The following is a 21,260-nucleotide window of genomic DNA, read 5'->3' on the forward strand; positions in this document are numbered from 1 at the left end:
GTAGGCGTGCGGCAGTCACGCAGGGGCGCCAGCTTTTAGCTTCGCGCCTGCCAGAACGGCGGAGCGCCTACGCTCGCGAAACGCCTTCCACCCACACCGGCCGAGCCACCCCCCCGACAGGTGGGCCGCGGCAGGGAGAGGCGGGGTGTCGTAAGCGCTGGCGGGGGACGGCGCGCCCGTGCGCATGCGCGAAATTCGCCTATAAAAGCCGGCGCGGGCCCAGGCGCTGCGCTACTTCGTCGCGCGCCGCTCTGCCAGCAACAGCAGACCCGCACAGATAAACACACCAAACCAACCACCTGTCACTCGGCACCCCCTCTCTGCGCAGCGATCGCGGCCAGACGTCGACGGTCGACGCATCCTCCACGCGACAGCGAGGTTCCCGCGTGCCAGTCTCCGCAGGTAAGCAGCAATATCCCTCACCACTACAAACTGGGGAAAAAATTAATGTTTATCAAATTAATATTTTTAAATTTTTTTTCGTGGAACCCATAATAGTTTCATGTGCTACACAGAGATAGTGAATGGCACATTTTTCACGAATGATTGTGTGTATATATATATGTATCATTTCATACATTCACTCGAGGTTTTTTCATTCTGATGTGGCCTGGCAGATGCTCAACATAATCTCCCTCAGGTGCATCTACTTTGCCAGGTCATGATCAAAAACCTTGACTGAATGTTAGAGACCCTCGTGGTGAAACTTTCGCTCTGAAATATTAATCGGAAATACAAATCTGAAAAATCCAAAATCTGTTTTTATTCATGAAATGTGTAACAGTTTCATTTGCTAAGACGTTTTCAGTGAAAAATTTTTTATATGATGTTCACTTTTTACATGAAAGATCCCCTAAAAGTTGCTTTCATTATTATTATTATTATTAATATTATTAGTATTAATATTCAAACTTGTTTGCCAGGACAGTTCGGTCATTGGCGACAATCATCTGCCGCCAGAGCATTTATTGTCAATCGTTATTTAAAGTCATCATCTACGTTACCCATTATTGTAACCTCTTACTAATAAGACTTCAATGATATGCATCGAAGTTGCACAGCACCCAAGCTCTAACGATGAAATCTAGGCTACCTTTCTTAATAGCTTGATCAACTTTTTATTCAAAAAGAGAACCGATAATGACTCCTGATTCTAACAGAGTATTAATTTCCTGTCAACAAGATCAGACAAAATTGTTGTAATTACCTGTTTAGTTAGTTTTAGCAAACCATCTTCAGGTCGAATAATTTCTTCCGCTATGACAATAGTAAGCCTGCTAGTTCAAAATATCGTAGGGCATACTAAGTAATACAGTTTCAAATAGTTCGCCTTCTGACATATTCAATCAGTGCTCTCTCTACTATCATAGTGGGTAGAATTTAAAGTGGTGGTAATTTTTGACACACAAATGCCGACAACCGATGTTGATATTAGTACTCTGTTATTTATTCAAACTTTTTGCCACATAAATTTTGGATTTTGTTGCTAACACTCTGCTGCTGTGACATGTATTGTCAGCAGGTAATACATAACGTACGTAGTTCCTTATTATAATCTCTTACTTTGGTCTTCATCATACACATCAAAACTGCACAGCTACAAAGGTTCATTGATAAGTTATTTAGCTTTCATGCGAAAGAAAACCCAGGATTTCATCTTATTTCAACACAAAATGAATTCACCATCAGAGCGATAATACAATTTTTTGTCGATTGCTGTGTTCAGTTCTTTAGCAAACCATATTGAAATCGAATCGCTCCTTCCTCTGCCATAATAAGTATGAATTCACTGATAATTTTGTATGGCATTCTAACCAGGGGACCACATTGGATTTTAATTTTAGTAATTTTTTGTATTTATGATGCGTGAAGTTCAGAACTCAAATATTTATCCTCGAAAACAGTTCGAAGCACCTCTTAAGTATTCTCGAGAAACTAACATCTTATGCTAAAGGAAGTTCGGTTTCCCCCGATAGGCCTTCTGGCTGTGCGGTGGAAAGCTTGTCTGCCCTGCGGAGGTTTGAGGTTAGATTTCCAGCTGGTGTAAATTTTTAAACGAGTTGCCTGTTGTATTAGCAACTCCGTGACGTTTAAGGTATACAAAGATGAGGAAAAAATCAGTAGTGCTCGAGACTGCCAATAGATGGTTCGACTCTTGTTTCGATTATTTTTTCCATTCAGTTCTGGCAACTACTCATTTAATTATAAAATTTATCAAATAAATGTTAATTAACAGATAGCAAATTGCTATTTTGATGAAAAATGGGTGCCTTATTAGTTCTAATTACGTATCACACACAAAAATCCAGTTTTCATTGCAAATATAAATTCTTAGTTACTGATCTTTTATAAAAGATTACTTAAATTAAAAAATTACAAGCTAAATTCTTTTTTATCCTTAAGTATTGTGCACTTTAGGGAAATCTTCTTGGAACATGCACATTTGTCTGTAACTGTGCCAGAACTGTGAATCGAACCCGCACCGCATACCTGATAGGCCGGAATTGTACCACACAGCCAGGCGTGTCGAGAAAAACCGACCTTGCTTTAGTATATGGAGGAGGATCGGAAAACTTCAAAGCAGATTTTGCAGGTAACTTGCGAGAGGTGCGTCTAACTGCGTTTTTGCTGACTGATATTTAGTTCCTGTTGCCATGTGGTCCACTTGTAACTGAAACAGACTGCAGAATGAAATAGCATACCGTATGACATACTCAGTCACTTTCTGGTGTCATAGCGAACTAGTGACAAGATTACAAGACAGTTTGCTAAAAAAGTGAATCGTGTTATCAGAAAAAATTTGTTTTGTCGTCATGGCAGTGAAAAAATCTGTGTTTACTAAGTAAAGTGTATGAAGTCCATATTGCTTTATCATCTCTCACTATAAAGGCTAATAAAATTTCAAAGAGGAAAAAGTTAAAGTTAACGGTATTGTAACAGTTAATATGGTCTATTAATTTGACTATTGCTTACGTGTACCTTAATATTTCAGCATACCAAAATCTTTCAAAGTTTCTATTTGATGTATATCAGAAAGTCAATTTATGAGTTTATAGACCAAACGCAGCAATTAAAGACGACATACTCTGTTAAAACTTACGCATTTCTCATGTCGATACATCTTATTCTAATACAGAAATTGGTATTCAGTATCACAGACAGACACTGACATTGTTGTTAATTTAAGTCACCAAAACAGCATCTGCAATTTTTTTTTAAATTCCTTTTTGGCCTTTTGACTGTCACTTTTGTATCCAGTCACCAAGATTGCAATTTCGGCCACAGGGCCAATTTCAAATAAAATTTGTTGTGTTTAATTGCACGTCACAAACTTTCGAGCAAGCATTTTCAAGTATGTATATGCGTTTCACGCCATTTCTTCTGCCTATGGATGTGAGCCCATGGTTGATACTGGAATCCTGCTGATTATAAATAAACCTGACTAATAAGTGTGTGTGTGTGTGTGTGTGTGTGTGTGTGTGTGTGTGTGTGTGTGTGTGTGTGTGTGTCTATTGTTGACAAAGGCCACTGACCGAAAGCTTTAAGTGGGAAAATCTTTTTGTTGTGCCTATCTGCGACTCAGCATCTCCGATATATGGTGAGTAGTAGCTTTCCTTCTCATAATATTGTTACATTCCATCCTGGATTATCCATTATTTGAGAAAAAGGTTGTCCCCGGAGAAAAATTACATGGCTGTGGACTACGCTCAAGAAAAAGAATCGATCCAGAAATGTATGTCAAGTCTCGTTTCTGCATACTTATAAGATGTACAATTTTTGTTTGACGAAATTTGCAATATATTAAACCTCTATAATTTTTTCCTGCTATAAACTGTTTTTGCAAGTAGCATGACCGAGCGAGGTGGCGCAGTGGTTAGCACCCTGGACTCGCATTCGGGAGGACGACGGTTCAAACCCGCGTCCGGCCATCCTGATTTAAGGTTTCCCTAAATCACTTCAGGCAAATGCCGGGATGGTTCCTTTGAAAGGGCACGGCCGACTTCCTTACCCATCCTTCACTATTCTCATGGGACCGATGGCGTCACTGTTTGGTCACCTTCCACGAATCAACCGACCAACCAAAGTAGCATGACTGGAGTGTAGACATGCATGTTTACTTTACTCATACGCGATGCCTTCAGTTTTCCGAAAGGAATCAAAATAGCTCATGTATCATTTTTTTTTTAATGACACCCTCCAAGCGTTTCCAGCACTTTTCACCACATCTTCAGGCGAATGTAGTAAATGTCCATATGACTTCTTATGTGGACAAGTGCTATTGCGCTTATGTCTCACTTATTCCCTTTGCGCCATTGGACATTATACATAAAAATCATTGTAGCACTGCTTACAATATATAACGCAATCACTGTAGGTAATTACAACACGAACATCTGAAACACTGGATGTCACACAGAAATTATTTCTGGAGGATGCTTTACAATTAATTTAGCTTTGCTACTCTGCGAAAATTGTCTGTTACTTGCAAGTCTATGTTTTAAAACTGCTGTAGATGCTCTGTAATTTTTGTTCGCACGTAATTTTCGTTGCTTTTTAACTCTTTAAGAGGATTAATAAACAGAAACGAAGTAGTTACAGACGGCACACCATGAATCGCGTGAAAATTTCAACCCCCTTTTATTTCATGAAATGTTATAAAAACGGGGGACGCGTAATTTCTAGATTTCTGGAAAGCGCGACACAGACCCGCACTGCAGGCTGCTGACGTAGGTCCGAGCATAGGGAGCAAGTACCTAGGTATGTGAGTGGCTCGGAGACTTCTCAAGTAACAGAAGCCAGTACGTTGTCCTCGACAGCGAGTGTCCATCAGACGCAAGGGTATCGTCAGGGATGTCCCAGGGAAGTGTGATAGGACCGCTGCTATTCTCTATATACATAAATGGTATGGCCGACAGGGTGAGAAACAATCTGCGGCTGTTGCTTTATGATGCTGTGGGATACGAGACAGTGTTGTCAGTTATTACGAGGATTTATGATGACCTTGAGGAGAATTTCTACTTGGTGCGATGAACAGCAGCTTCATCTAAAGGCAGTAAAATACGGATGTGTAGGAAACACAATCCCGTAATGGCCGAATACAGCATTAGTAGAGCGCTGCTCGACACACTTACGTCGATTAAATATTAGCCGTAACTTTGCAAAACGATATTAATTGGAACGAGCACGTCACATTGGTACTCGTGAAGACGAATGCTCCACTCCGTTTTATGGCGAGTATTTTTTAGGAAAGCGGAGCCTGTGTGTCAAGGAGGCAGCTTATACAGGGTGGTCCATTGATCGTGACCGGGCCAAATACCTCAGGAAATAAGCGTCAAGCGAAAAAACTACAAAGAACGAAACTTGTCTAGCTTCAAGGGGGAAACCAGATGGCGCTACGGTTGGCCCGCTAGATGGCGCTGCCATACGTCAAAAGGATATCAACTGCGTTTTTTTATAAATAGGAACCCCTATTTTTTATTACATATTCGTGTAGTACGTAAAGAAATATGAATGCTTTAGTTGGACCACTTTTTTCGCTTTGTGATAGATGGCGCTGTAATAGTCACAAACATATGGCTCACAATTTTAGACGAACACTTGGTAACAGGTAGGTTTTTTAAATTAAAATACAGAACGTAGGTACGTTTGAACATTTTATTTCGGTTGTTCCAATGTGATACATGTACCTTTGTTATTTATCGTTTCTGAGAACGCATGCTGTTACAGCGAGATTACCTGTAAATGCCACATTAAGGCAATAAATGCTCAAAATGATGTCCGTCAACCCCAATACATTTGGCAATACGTGTAAAGACATGCCTCTCAACAGCGAGTAGTTCGCCTTCCGTAATGTTCGCACATGCATTGACAATGCGCTGACGCATGTTGTCAGGCGTTGTCCGTGGATCACGATAGCAAATATCCTTCAACTTTCCCCACAGAAAGAAATCCGGGGACGTCAGATCCGGTGAACGTGCTTCGACGACCAATCAACCTGTCATGAAATATGTTATTCAATACGGCTTCATCGGCACGAGAGCTATGTGCCGCACATCCATGATGTTGGAAGTACATCGCCATTTTGTCATGCAGCGAAACATCTTGTAGTAACATCGGTAGAACATCATGTAGGAAATCGGCATACATTGCACCATTTAGATTGCCATCGATAAAATGGGGGCCAATTATCCTTCCTCCCATAATGCCGCCAACGTCGCTGATGTTCCACTTGTCGCAGCCATCGTGGATTTTCCGTTGCCCAATAGTGCATATTATGCCGGTTTACGTTACCGCCGTTGGTGAATGACGCTTCGTCGGTAAATAGAAAGCGTGCAAAAAATGTGTCATTGTCCCGTAATTTCTCTTGTGGCAGTGGCAGAACTGTACGCGATCTTCAAAGTCGTCGCCTTGCAATTCCTGGTGCATAGACATATGGTACGGGTGCATCTGACGTTGATGTGGCATTCTCAACACTGACGTTTTTGGGATTCCCGATTCTCGCGCAATTTGTCTGCTACTGATGTGCGGATTAGCCGCGACAGCAGCTTAAACACCTACTTGGGCATCATCATTTATTGCAGGTCGTGGTTGACGTTTCACATGTTGCTGAACACTTCCTGTTTCCTTAAATAACGTAACTATCCGGCGAACGGTCCGGACACTTGGATGATGTCGTCCTGGATACCGAGCAGCATACATAGCACATGCCCGTTGGGCATTTTGATCACAACAGCCATACATCAACACGATATCTAAATTTTCCGCAGTTGGTAAACGGTCCATTTTAACACGGGTAATGTATCACGAAGCAAACACCGTCCGGACTGGCGAAATGTTACGTGATGCTATGTACTTATACGTTTGTGACTATTACAGCCCCATCTATCACAAAGCGAAAAAAGTGGTCTAACTAAAACATTCATATTTCTTTACGTACTACACGAATATGTAATACAAAATGGAGGTTCCTATTTTAAAAAAACGCAGTTGATATCCGTTTGACCTATGGCAGCGCCATCTAGGGGGCCAACCATAGCGCCATTTGGTTTCCGCCTTCTAGCTAGACGAGATTCGTGCCTTGTAGTTTTTTTCTTTTGATGCTTATTTCGTGAGATATTTGGCCCGGTCACTATGCATGGATCACCCTGTAGATCGAAAGTGCGACGCATTCTTGACTACTGTTGGAGTGTTTGGGATCCCTACCAGGTCGGCTTAAAGGAAGACATTGAAGTGATTGTGAGGCGCGATGCTAGATTTTTTAGTGGTAAGTTGTTTCAGCACGCAAGTATTACGGAGATGCTTCGAAGTGAATTCCAGGAGGGAACGCGGCGCTCTTTTCGTGAGGCACTACTGCGGAGGTATAGAAAACCAGCATATGATGCTGACTGCAGAACGATTCTATTGCCGCTAACGTAGGTTTTGCGTAAGGATCACGAAGATAAAAGTACGGCTTATAGAGACGTTTATATACAGTCGTTTCACACTCGCTACTTTTCCAGGTGGAGCAGGAGAGGAAATGATTAATAGCGGTAAGGGTTCCCTCCGCCATGCACCACAGGTGACTTGAGGAGTATGTATGTGAATATACACTATGTGATCAATAGTATCCGGACACATAGCTGAAAATGACTGAAAAGTTCGTGGCGCCCTCCATCGGTAACGCTGGAATTCAGTATGGTTTTGGCCCACCCTTAGCCTTGATGACAGCTTCCACTCTCGCAGACATACGTTCAGTCAGGTACTGGAAGGTTTCTTGGGGAACGGCAGCCCATTCTTCACGGAGTGCTGCACTGAGGAGAGGTATCGATGTCGGTAGGTGAGGCTTGGCACCAAGTCGGCGTTCCAAAACATCCCAACGGTGTTCTGTATGATTCAGGTCACTACTCTGTGCAGGCCAGCGCATTGCAGGGATGTTATTGTCGCGTAACCATTCCGCCACACGCCGTGCATTATGAACAGGTGTTGGATCGTGTTGAAAAATGCAAATGTCATCCCCGAATTGCTCTTCAACAGTTGGGAGCAAGAAAGTGCTTAAAACATCAATGTAAGCCTGTGCTGTCATAGTGCCACGCAAGCCCCATTCATGGAAAAACACGGCCTCATCATAACACCACAGCCTCCGAATTTTACTGTTGGCACTACACGCGCTGGCAGATGACGTTCACCGGGCATCCGTCATACCTACACACTGCTATCAGATCGCCACATTGTGTACCGCGATCCGTCACTCCGCACAACGTTTGCCCACTGTTCAGTCGTCCAATGTTTACGCTCCTTACACCAAGCGAGGCGTCGTTTTGCCTTTACTGGGGTAATGTGTGGCTTATGAGCAGCCGCTCGACCATGAAATCGAAGTTTTCTCACCTCCCGTCTGCCATAGTACTTGCAGTGGATCCTGATGCACTTTGGAATTCCTGTGTGATGGTCTGGATAGATGTCTGCCTATTACACATTACGACCCTCTTCAACTGTTGGCGGTGTCTGTCAGTCAGCAGACGAGGTCGGCCTGTACGCTTTTGTGCTGTACGTGTCGCTTCACGTTTCCACTTCACTATATCATCGGAAACAGTGGACCTAGGGATGTGTAGGAGTGTGGAAATGTCGAGTACAGGCGTATGACACAAGTGACACCCAATCACCTGACCACGGTCGAAGTCCGTGAGTTCCGCGGAGCGCCCCATTCTGCTCTCTCACGATGTCTAATGACTACTGAGGTCGCTGATATAGAGTACCTGGCAGTAGGCGGCAGCTCAATGCACGTAATATGACAAACATATGTTTCTGGAGCTGTCCGGATACTTTTGATCACATAGTGTATATGTGGAGTGGGGCTCCCATACCTGAGAAAAAGACGAATGGCGTGCTTAATAGGTGGAACGTTCGTGCAAAGGCAACAGACTTTAGCTTGAAGGGAAGACTTTTTCTTGCCAGAAATCCTCCCCTGAGGCTTGACAGAATCCCTGTAAAATTCAGCACTGTTCACAGGTATTTAGGCATTCTTTTAGACGAGAACTACTACTTCCCAGAACAGGTGTAATCTGTTGTTCAGAAAGCGGCTAAAATTGCCAGTACTGGCGCTGCTGACTATAATACGGGCTACTACAATTTCCCAAATCCCAGTAGCGGCGTGCTGATGCCCACGGCTATCCGGACGTGCTGATAAGTAGTTAAAAAATTAAAAAAAAACTATACATGTTTCTACATCTAAAAGTGGAGAGGCTTAAACACACAAAATTACGTGTTCAACACTGTTGTTTCCCGTAAACGTCGCTTCGACATGTTGAACCGTTCATGAAATAAAATCAATGCAAATTTGGATGGTTTTTTGTGGTTCACTTTGTATAAGGCAGAGACGTCGTTTCCTTCGATAAAATACAAGGAAAATGACGTTTTATTGATTTATTGTACTTCTTAAATTCTGATAAACGTTTAGTATGGTATGTAGGAACTGATACTGCAACATCTTTTTCTTCATTATTCACATTTACAATCTTTCTCTCCCTATCACAGCTTCACTCCTTCCCTCCCTCCTCCCCCTTTCTCATGGAAATTAACCGTAAATGCCTGTATTTTCCGACATTTAGCAGTGAACGAAAGCGTTTAATAGTTTACACATCATATCGACAACAGTATGAGTGAGTGCAAAGGTGAATTAAACTATCTTGTGTTCGCTGGATGACTTTTTATTTTACGAACGTCGTTTTTGTTACAACAGCTGCACTTGCTTTTTGTTTTTGTTTGTTTATTTTTCAGCAGCAGATTGTAGTCTGCATTGGACCAGCTTCAGGCTACATGAATAATAACCAGCTGAGCACCATACATCTACATCTATGTTCATGCTCCACAAGCCACCTTACGGTGTGTGGTGGTAGGTATTTCGTACACCGCTGTCGCTTCCCATTTTTCCTATTACCGTCGCGTAACGTTCGCAGGAAAACTGGTTGTTGCTAAGCCTCCAATCTCTCTAGTTTTATCTTCGTGGTGTTTTCGCGAGATATACAAACCAGGAAGCAACATATTGGTTGACTGTTCTAGGAACGTATGCTCCCGGAACTTTAGCAGTAGACCACACCATGATGTAGAAAGACGCTTTTGAAGCATATGTCACTGGAGATGACCGAGCATCTTCTTGACGTTCTCGCATTTACTGATTGAACCTGTAACGAAACACACTGCTCTTCTTTGGATCTTCTCTGTTTCCTCTATCAGTCCTATCTGGTATCGAGCATTCTGAAGAGCAGTATTAAAGTATTGGTCGAACGAGAGTCTTGCAAGCTACTTCCTTTGTTGATGGACTACATTTGCTGAGGATTCTTGCAATGCATCTCAGTCTTACATCTGCCTTACTTGCGATTAGTTTTGTGTGGTCGTACCAGTTCAAACTGCTGTGAACACATACTCCTATATGTTTTATAGGATAATTTATAAGAGTAACTGATTTCAGTCACTGTTCTGCAATTGTGTTATCATACAGTAATGGGTCTTTCTGTTTATCTATACCCAATACAGAAGCACTCCGTCTTCAAGCAACAAGTGGCCCATCGGGGCCATCCGACCGCCGTGTCATCCTCACTGAGGATGCGGATAAGAGGGCCGTGTGGTCAGCACACCGCTCTCCCGGTCGTTACGATGGTTTTCTTTGTACGGAGCCGCTGCTATTCAGTCGAGTAGCTCCTCAATTGGCATCACGAGGCTGAATACACCCCGAAAAATGGCAACAGCTAATGGCGGCCCGGATGGTCACCCATCCAAGTACCCAAAGCGCTTAACTTCGGTGATACGACAGGATCCGGTGTATCCACTGCGGTAAGGCCGTTGCCATACCCAATACACTACATTTGTTTATTTTGAGGGTCAACTGCCAACCCCTGCAGGGAGGGTGGTTCTGAGCACAGTTTTGTAGCGTTTTGACTTCTCTGTACACAACAGCATCATCCGTTAAAAGCCGCGTGGAACTTCCGAAGTTATTCATTGGGTCATTTATGTATATCGTGAAAAGAAATGGTCCTACAACGCTCACTTCGGATGCGTCCCAAGTTTCTTTTCTGTCTGAAAATTTCTCTCCCGTCAAAATGACATGCTGTTTCCTACTTGCTACAAACGCTTCAGTGGAATCACACAGCTGGTCAGATTTTCGGCAGACATGTGTTCTCTGCATTAGGCTGCAACGCAGAACGATACCGAGAGCCTTTTGGTAGTGGAGAAACACGGCATCTACCTGGACGCCTTTACCTACTGCTCTCTGGGTCTCGTGGACGAAAGGAGCGGACTGGGTTTCACACTATCGCTGTTTTCGGAACCCATGTTGGTTTCTACAGAGGAGATTTTCTGTCTCCAGAAACGTGATAATACGCCAGCGCTACAATATTCCGAAATGCTACAACAGACCGACGTCAGAGATACAGTCCTATAGTTTTGTGCCTGTGTTCGCCGATATTTCCTGAAAAGGGTAATGGCGTGTTTTTTTCAATTACTGGAAACGCTTCGCACTTCTAGAGACCTGTGGTAGAATGTAGATAGGAGAGTGGCAGGCTCTTTCGCAGTACTTTGCGTACAATCGTATAGGTGTATCGCCGGTCCAGTGGCCTTACTCTGAAGGCCGATTTCATTTCATTTTCTATCCCACAGCCTGCCCGATATCTGTCATTTTGACGTTTGTGCGACGATTTACACGATGAATTACGATCCTGTCATCCTTAGTCAGTTTCCGAAAGAGACGTTCAGTATTTCTGCCTTTCCTGAATCATTCTGCGTTTCGGTGTCATTATGGTCATAATGTGTCTGGAACGATGGACTCGACCTGTTTATCGACTTACAGTATAACCATTACTTCGTAGAACTTTCTGTCAAGTCAGTAGATAGAAAACTATCTCTAGAGCATGATCACTTGATGGTACACTAAACTTGTCAAAATTATCATTTTTATTGTCTGGAAATAGATACAGAACGAGATCCATTCCTGAATAGTAAATAAAAAAAGATAAAGTAGTAACGCTATCGAACATACAATTAAATTCCTCTTGCATTTCTCAACGACTAGCTGCGACTTTTTATTTCTTTCATAATGTATTTAAAATGACGTTAAGGTGTGTTATGGAACGTGAAGAAACTGAAAAATGGTGGCCTACTAGTTAAAGATTTTTATTCCTAGGCATGCTTCCTAGAACCAATCCAGTGTTCTACATATCAGACAAGACTTATTTCTTCCCACCACTTTCAGGAAGTATGTTTAGATTCTAACGCCTCAGTCATGAAAGGCAGCTAAAAACCATTCAAAAGCCAAGATTGCACGAAATATTTTTTATTCAAGACAACGTGTTTCAAGAGTCTTAGCTGTCACCTTCAGGTCTTAAACGTTTTTTAGTAAAAAACGCTCATCTTACGCTGAACGTGATGCACAAGATGTAAAATGTACATGACTTAGTAAAAAAACGTTTAAGACCTGAAGATGACAGCTAAGGCTGTTGCAACCGGTTCTCCTGAGAAAAAAAGTGCGATCTCGGCTTTTAAATGGTTTTTAACGATTAAAACGGATCGCCCTTAAAACTCGCATAAAGACAGAATTCAGTCATAAAACGCAGATGATTCCGCGTAAACGAGTCTTATCCGAACCATATTAAATTGTCGAAGCACGTTATCGTACCTACTTCGACAGCAGATTTACAACAAAGAACTAAATAATGACAGCAGAGATCATTTGAGGACGTGACTGAAAAATAAGCCACAGGAAGGCTAACATGATGATGTATCAATGAAATAAGAGCCGACGTTTCGACTGATTTGCAGCTGTCGTCTTCAAGACATGAAGGTTTATTTAATGTAGTTTTCCAGTAGGAAACAGCATCGCGCACGAACTTATTTTAATGACGTGATCGCGCCGTGGTAGCACGTGAACTTGTAAGAGTAAAGTCACTGAGATGTAATAACAAAGTTAATTAAAAATAAAGGAAATAAGATGGAAGAGCTAAATCTTAAATAGCCTGTCTGTGCGGAATAACAAGGAACGGGATTACCGCTCCCGGAATCTATATCCCCCTGTGAAGTCATAGCAGGGTCATTTGGAAAAAGATAGATCACGGTTTAACGTCACGTCGAAATCGATGTCATTAGAGACGGGAGTCGTTTTAGGTATGACCGTCCTCTGTATCATAAAGCAAAATAAAATAAAGTTGTGCTCCCTGAAGACGATTACTGAAACTTGGTCGAAACGTCGACATCTATGCGATGTTATTTCATTGAAAGAATAACACTGTGTCATTTATGAGTGTGATTCTATTATTATGATTACTGTTGTTATCGTTTGGGCCCTACTTCACCAGATATTTCGTAATTTGCTTTTGGCTTTTTTCTGTACTCGTATTCATTCCATTCTCTCAGGACGTGCTCTTTTCTTATCCTCAGACGATGTTACTCCAATCTCTTTGGGTTTTTCAGGTTAACAAAGTGTCCTGTCCGGAAAATTCTCCTTAAAAATTTCTTTCTTGTATTTTATATGGTTACCTTTGCTTATCTTAGTTATTCTTTCACTATTACAGTTAATTTTTTCACCTCAATTTCAGAGTCAATACAAGTTTCGTAGAATTCCGCAAACATTCTGCTTAATCTCTTGGTTAATTCCTTTTAACATGCCTACAGAATTTTAGCTTGAGGGTCTTTTTCATGTGAATAGAAGTAATGTTAGGATACTCTCAAATTCTTTTATTTGCTCTTTGTAGGTGTGTACCCTCAAAAATGGTTCAAATGGCTCTGAGCACTATGGGACGTAACTTCTGAGGTCATCAGTCCCCTAGAACTTAGAAGTAGATAAACCTAACTAACCTAAGGACATCACACACAGCCATGTCCCAGGCAGGATTCGAACCTGCGGCCGTAATGTGTACCCTCGTCACAGTATTAAACCTAAAATTTCACTTATTACTTAGAGTTCTCACCTTTGAATTCTTTTTGTTTTGTATGTACAACCCCACAAAGACACAAGTTTGATGGCAGAGTTACAATGTCAGTTTTGTATATTTTTAGATGCGTTTTTATTGTGGATGTCTTTTGTAAGCTGGAGTCTGTTTGCATTTCGTCACAAACGAATTTCATAATCCGCCTTTTGCAGGCCAGTCCCTTGGAGTGTTTCGCCTGACTGTTTGGACTGACAAACTCTGTCGAGTCACAAAATACAGGAAGATGCCGTATATCTACTCAACAAAGCAGACTTTAATTCGCTACACTTTCAGCCTAATCGTGAATGTGGAACGTAGGGGACTTACATTGAATCTAATACCTGCTTTATTGAACGCATAAAATAAGCTGCCACAACTGTAGCTTAAGGGAAAACCACACAGACGTGGTGATAAATCGTCAAACGCAATAAAATTGTTTCCCAACACGGGAGAAACTAATTAAAAAAAATAGTTCAGATTGCTCTGAGCACTATGGGACTTGTAACTACTTCATTAAACCTAACTAACCTAAGGACACACATTCATGCCCGAGGCAGGATTCGAACCTGCGACCGTAGCAGCAGCGCGATTGCAGACTGAAGCGCATAGAACCGCTCGTCCACAGCGGCCGGCAGAAACTAATTCCACAATTACTGCTAAATCTTAGCCACTAACGGCAAGAATTTTCAACACATTCGCTTCTGAAGCATAAGTAACTACATTTGTAAAAATATTAACGTATTAGCAAGTCGAGTGGACCGTAAGAAAGAGCGAATTATTGGACTCCTTAAAAAAAATTGTCAAAGAATGTGCCTATCATAATAACAACCGACAACAACAGAAATATATGGTTCTCATGCATGAAATACGTGTTTTATTCTCTTACCTTCAGCGGAATAAGCTGCAAAGATGGACACATTCGGAAGTGTTTATTCATGAATGAGCTGTAGCTTATGTCACTGAATCAGTGCGATTCGGTTGTTTTTTTCATATACTTCGCGGTAATTCATGTCTCTTCGTTACTTACTAACGCATGGGAACGCAAAGATGTTAAAAGTATTCCGTTAATTAAGTAGCAAATAATGAAAAGCAGATTTTATCCTTAAGACACATGTGACTGTTTCCTGACCGCTTGGTGCGCTAGTGTCGTTCGAGTGTCAAACACTAACAACTTCCGCACCAGTGTGTGTTCTGACAGTACATGTTGGACTGTGGACACTGCCAGCCTTCCCCTGCAGATATACCCGATGCTCCTCATACCATGACGCTGGGATTAAGGATACAGAATAATACTGCAAGTGTGGGACCTGTCAAAATTTCGCTGACACATACGTTACCGACGATCATCTGGGACAGTGCAGAGCCGCGATTAATCGCTTAACCCAATGCGGCGCCATTCGTCGGAAGTCCGTGCTTCCCTCTCAGGTCACCACTTCAAATGCAGCCATTTGCATAATGGTGTTAACGGCAGCCTACGTATGCAACCGTATTTCCTTATTTTATAACACACATTTCACCCATAAGCTGTTTATATGTCCCATTAATCGTCTACCGCTTTCAGTTACCAACCATCGCCCAGGATGTCTATCAACGTCAACATTAAAAAAATTATGGAGGTACAATGTACACAAAAACAGCGAAGCTCAACACATATATGGGTGCAAACTTCCATTTGTATAATTACAGGGTATTGTATTGTATGTTAACTGGGGGCCTAGAAGCAACGGAGAGGCGCCGTCCCCGCCGCAGCCGCAGCGGTCCACAACCCCCCGACGACTACCGCAGTCCACTTCACCCCTCCACCAACCCACACCAAACCACTTTTTCGGGGTTATTGTGCGGTTCGGTACCGGTGGACCCCCCAGGGAACGTCTCACACCAGACGAGTGTAACCACTATGTTTGCGTGGTAGAGTAATGGTGGTGTACGCGTACGTGGATAACTTGTTTACGCAGCAATTACCGACGTAGTGTAGCTGAGGCGGAATAACGGCAACCAGCTCGCATCTGCTAAGGCAGATGGAAAACCGCCTAAAAACCATCTACAGACAGGCTGGCTCTCCGGACCTCGACACAAGTGCGCCGGGCGGATTCGTGCCAGGGACCAGGCGCTCCTTCCCAATCCGGAAAGCCGTGCGTTAGACCGAACGGCTAACCGAGCGGGCTAATTACAGGGTACAATACACCACTTAAAGGTATCCTATATTCCTCTGAAGCTGAAAAATATCGAAATTATCCACACACACACACACACACACACACACACACACACACACACACACACAGCTGTTCTTAGTATCAGGTATAGAAGTATGAAACCGGCATTTTTCTACAATAATTACACATCTGTTCTTTGAAACTGATAAACAATATTTTATTGAAAATAATTTCCATTGCTGTTTACACATTTCTCCCACTTCTCCGGCAAGCTATGAATGCCATGCAAAAAAAAAAAGGCAGTTCTTGATGCGAAGTGAATCAGTCAGCGAGCCATTTTCTTACATTTTCATGCGAACTGAAGCATTATTCGGCGAGAGCATACCCCAGTGATGCAAATAGATGATAAATGGACGGAGCAAAGTCTGGAGAATAAGGCGCATGCCGTAGTATTTCCCAACTGAACGCCTCGATTGTTTCCCTGACCCGTTTTGCTGTATGTGATGGGGCGTTATAATGGAGCGATATGACTTTGTGTTGTCTTTTTCCATATTCCGGTCGTTTTTCACGTAATGCTCGGTTGAAATGGATCATTTGCTGTTGGTAGCAATCGGCGTCAACGGTTTCATCAGGTTTTAGCACCCTTCTGATCCCGCCAAGAACAGAGCATTTTCTTGCAGTGGATGGCGATGGTATGCGTGGACTCACCCACGATTTACGACTCTTAAGATTCTCAAAATATATTCGTTTTTCATCACATATCACTATTCGATGGAGAAACGCCTTTCTTTTGTATGTGGCGAGCAGCATTTCACAAGTGGTCTTCGGAATTGCTTGCCATCTTTCATTCAGTTCGTGCTGAGCCCATTTTTTCCACTTTCTGCACCTTTCCCACAGCTTTCAACCGAAGAGAAACGGCCGTATGCGGCACATTCCGTTGTTCCGCGGGTTCCTGTTGAGTATTATCTTCATCAAATAAGGCCTACAATTCGTTATCTTAGAACTTTTTCGGTGGTTTTCCCCGCTCGTGGTTTCTCACGTCCAGATCACCTCTTTTGATTTCTCTCTCTCTCTCTCTCTCTCTTTCTCTCTCGAAACACTGTGTTTTCCCGAGAGCGTGTTCGCAGAAAGCTTCGACAAACATTCGATGCGACTCTGCTGCAGTTTTCCCCAAATGGTAACAGAAAACCAATGCGGTTCGCAAATCGTAGTTCGTAGGCACAAAACTCGACATGTTTACGGGTTTGAAAGAGATGCCGATGTATGGAACTTGGGTTACTGTGTGTTATTTGTCGTCAGCCGTTACAGGAAGCAGATGGCGCTGCAGACGCGAACTCACAGGCCCTACACTGTCGGTTAGCACCATCTGTAGGGAAATTCCTGTTTCATACTTCTACACCAGGTATACTGACAGTCATATTTCATGTCAAATAGACAGACACCACAAGCAAAACAAGACGAATAATTACGGGAAGAATCCCTCAGCAACCAAGTCATATCGGAGATGGTACATTTGTACTGCATAGGTAACATAACATATTTAGGCATCAGTGGTAAAGTGAAGTGACAAAATGTCTCCAGTAACATCTTTGGCTGAACTTAAACTAAAAAACAGAAACATTTATACTGAAAGCTACAATAAAAACTGTGGCAAAATAAGAGTGGAACCACGTATTAGTGAAACCAGGCATGTTTACAACAACGCACACCTGGTTCAGGGTACAAAACAAATCATGTAATAAAGGCAACAATGTTAATCGAATTTACAGTGGTACTTCACTCGCCAGAAACACCCTTTATGCAATAATACGTATCATACAGGACATAAATTCAGAGGCATATACTCCCTTTCCTTAAGTAAATGATACTTTTGAAAAGAGGTTGCATCTAAGAGGTTGAATTAGAACACACAGTGGTATACAGTTGCGAACATCATTTCAAGATAATTACTTATATAGTTACAGGTAACGTAATAACTAACTTCAGTATATATATTACCTAGTGACAACCCTAAAGTCAGCTATTCCTCATATTGTTGGGGCTATTTCGCAGTCCAGCTGCTGCTAGTATCCAACCTATAGCGCGAGGAAACACAGTATGTTGCAGGAGTCATTACCCTTTCTCCGATGGCAGGTGCAAAATTTTCTTTGTTACCATAATTAAACGGAGACCGTTAAAAGCCGCCTTTTACTACAATGAACATGAACAAAATATTTTCAGTATACTCGAATCGAACGATGACCACATTTATCTCAGAATATTGCAGCAATGCCAACGTTCTACAGCAAAGCCTCTTATCGGTGTATACGGTGACATTCAGAGCTAATTCCGACTCTGCACGTGTACAGCATCTGCCCCACTGCGTCACCGGGTTGTATTCTTCCTGCCGCCTTCCCTCATTAATTGCTTTGTCCGCTAACGAGCGTCTTGGTTCCTCCCACCTGCCTTGTAGCTCTCGTTCCTGTACGGTATTTTTGGCAGTAATTCTTCTTCCATCCTCATTATATACCCTCTCCGTTATAATTGTGCCGCCTCATCCGCATTCATGTACACGCTTTTTGAACTTTCCACCCATTGTCCCCTTTCCTCTAACTTCGTCTCCGATTATTTTCTCCAGAATAGATACGCTATTTAAAGGGTGTCAAGCGAAGAAGTCCCCGATTTCAGTACAATAAAAGGAACGATTATTGTGAAAGCTATAAGTAGTTCACCTGGAAATTTCGAAATAGTTCGAAAAGCTGCTAACAGATGGCACTGTGCGCTGTGCAGCTCATACAGTACAGTGAGGTGACAAAAAAGTCATGGGACAGTGACACGCACATATACAGATGCCGGTAGAATAGTGTACGCATGGTATAAAAGGGCAGTGCATTGGCGGAGCTGTCATTTCTACTCAGCTGATAAATACGGAAGATGATAAATGCGGAGGGTGGTAAATGCGTGCGGAGGGTGGTAAATGCGTGCGGAGGGTGGTAAATGCGTGCGGAGGGTGATTCATACGGAAAGGTTTCTGACATGAAACTTCCTGCCAGATTAAAACCATTTGCTGGTCAGAGACTTGAACTCGGGATCTTTGCCTTTCGCTGGTAAGTGCTCTACCATCTGAGCTACCCAAGCACGACTCACGACCCGTCCTCACAGCTTCACTTCTGCCAGTACCTCGTCTCCTACCTTCCAAACTTCACAGAAGCTCTCCTGCGAAACGTGCAGAACTAGCACTCGTAGAAGAAAGGGTACTGCGGAGACATGGCTTAGTGACAGCCTGGGGGATGTTTCCAGAATGAGATTTTCACTCTGCAGCGGGGTGTGCGCTGATATGAAACTTCCTGGGAGATTAAAAGTGTGTAGCTCAGATGGTAGAGCACTTGCCCGCGAAAGCCAAAGGTCCCGAGTTCGAGTCTCGGTCCAGCACACAGTTTTAATCTACCAGGAAGTTTCATATCCATTCGCACACTCCGCTGCAGAGTGAAAATCTCATTCGGGTCTGACATGATTATGGCCGCACGACTTGTAGTAACACGCTTTGAACGCGGAGTCGTATTCGGACATAGGCGGAATGGACATTGCAATTCGGAAATCGTTAGCGAATTCAATATTCTGAGAGCCACAGTGTTAAGAGTGAGCCGAGAATACCAAATTCCAGGCATTACCTCTCGCCACGGACAATGCAGTGGCCAACAGCCTTCACTTAACGACCGAGACCAGCGGCGTTCGCTTAGAGTTGTCAGTGCTAACAGACAAGCAATACTGCGTGAAAAAACCGCTTAGATGAATGCAGGACGTACGACAAATATATCTGTTAGGTCAGTGCGGCAAAAATGACCGTTAGTGAGATATGGGAGCAGACGACCGACGCGAGTGCCTTCACTAACAGCAAGATTTCGTTTGCAGTGTATCTCCTTGGCTCCTATCTATATCTGTTAGATCCAAGACGACTGGAAAACCGTGGCCTGGTCCAATCAGCTCCGATTTCAGTCGGCAAGATCTGACGATTGGGTTCGATTGTGGTGCAGACCCCTCGTAGGAACAGACCCAAGTTGTCAACACGACGTGACATTGTGCAAATTCTTGGTGTCTCCATTATGCTGTGGTATGTGTTTACGTGGATTTTGCTGGGTCTTCTGGTCCAGGTGAAGCGATCCTTGACTGGAAATGGTGCTGTTCGGCTATTTGGCGACCTTTTGCAGCCATTCATCTACATCCACACTCCGCAAGCCACCTGACGGTGTGTGGCGGAGAGTACCTTCAGTACTTCTATCGGTTCTCCCTTCTGTTCCAGTCTCTTATTGTTCGTGGAAAGAAAGATTGTCGTTATGCCTCTGTGTGGGCTCTAATCTCTCTGATTTTATCCTCATGGTCTCTTCGCGAGATATACGTAGGAGGGAGCAATATACTGCTTGACTCCTCGGTGAAGGTATGTTCTCGAAACTTCAACAAAAGCCCGTACCGAGCTACTGAGCGTCTCTCTTGCAGAGTCTTCCACTGGAGTTCATCTATCATGTCTGTAACGCTTTGGCGATTACTAAGTGATCCTGTAACGAAGCGCGCTGCTCTCCGTTGGATCTTCTCTCTCTCTTCTATCAACCCTATCTGGTACGGATCCCACAACGGTGAGTAGTATTCAACCAGTGGGCGAACAAGTGTACTGTAACCTACTTCCTTTGTTTTCGGACTGCATTTCCTTAGGATTCTTCCAATGAATCTGTGCCTGGCATCTGCTTTACCGACGATCAGCTTTATATGGTCATTCCATTTTAAATCACTCCTAATGCGTACTCCCAGATAATTTATGGAATGAACTGCTTGCAGTTGCTGACCTGCTATACTGTACCTAAATGATAAGGGATCTTTCTTTCTATGTATTCGCAGCACATTACACCTGTCTACAATGAGATTCAGTTGCCATTCCCTGCACCATGCGTCAATTCGTTGCAGATCCTCCTGCATTTCAGTACAATTTTCCATTGTTACAACCTGTCGATATACTACAGCATCTTCCGCAAATAGCCTCGGTGAACTTCCGATGTTATCCACACGGTCATTTATGTATATTGTGAATAGCAACGGTCCTACGACACTCCTCTGGGGCACACCTGAAATCACTCTTACTTCGGAAGACTTCTCTCCATCGAGAATGACATGCTGCGTTCTGCTATCTAGGAACTCTTCAATC

General features: G+C 43.0%; 1 protein-coding gene across 1 annotated transcript in view; it reads left to right on the plus strand.

Annotated features, from left to right (window-relative positions):
- The first annotated feature begins 248 nt into the window (after window positions 1–248).
- LOC124718977 (corticotropin-releasing factor-binding protein) overlaps window positions 249–21,260 on the plus strand; it is a 1,088,124-nt gene continuing 1,067,112 nt past the window's right edge. The window contains exon 1 of the mRNA XM_047244648.1: window positions 249–402. The gene's annotated coding sequence lies outside the window, so the exon portion shown is untranslated. The remainder of the gene's footprint in view (window positions 403–21,260) is intronic.

The sequence above is a fragment of the Schistocerca piceifrons genome, chromosome 10 (genome assembly GCF_021461385.2).
Source record: "Schistocerca piceifrons isolate TAMUIC-IGC-003096 chromosome 10, iqSchPice1.1, whole genome shotgun sequence".
NCBI classification, from domain to species: Eukaryota; Metazoa; Arthropoda; class Insecta; order Orthoptera; family Acrididae; genus Schistocerca; species Schistocerca piceifrons.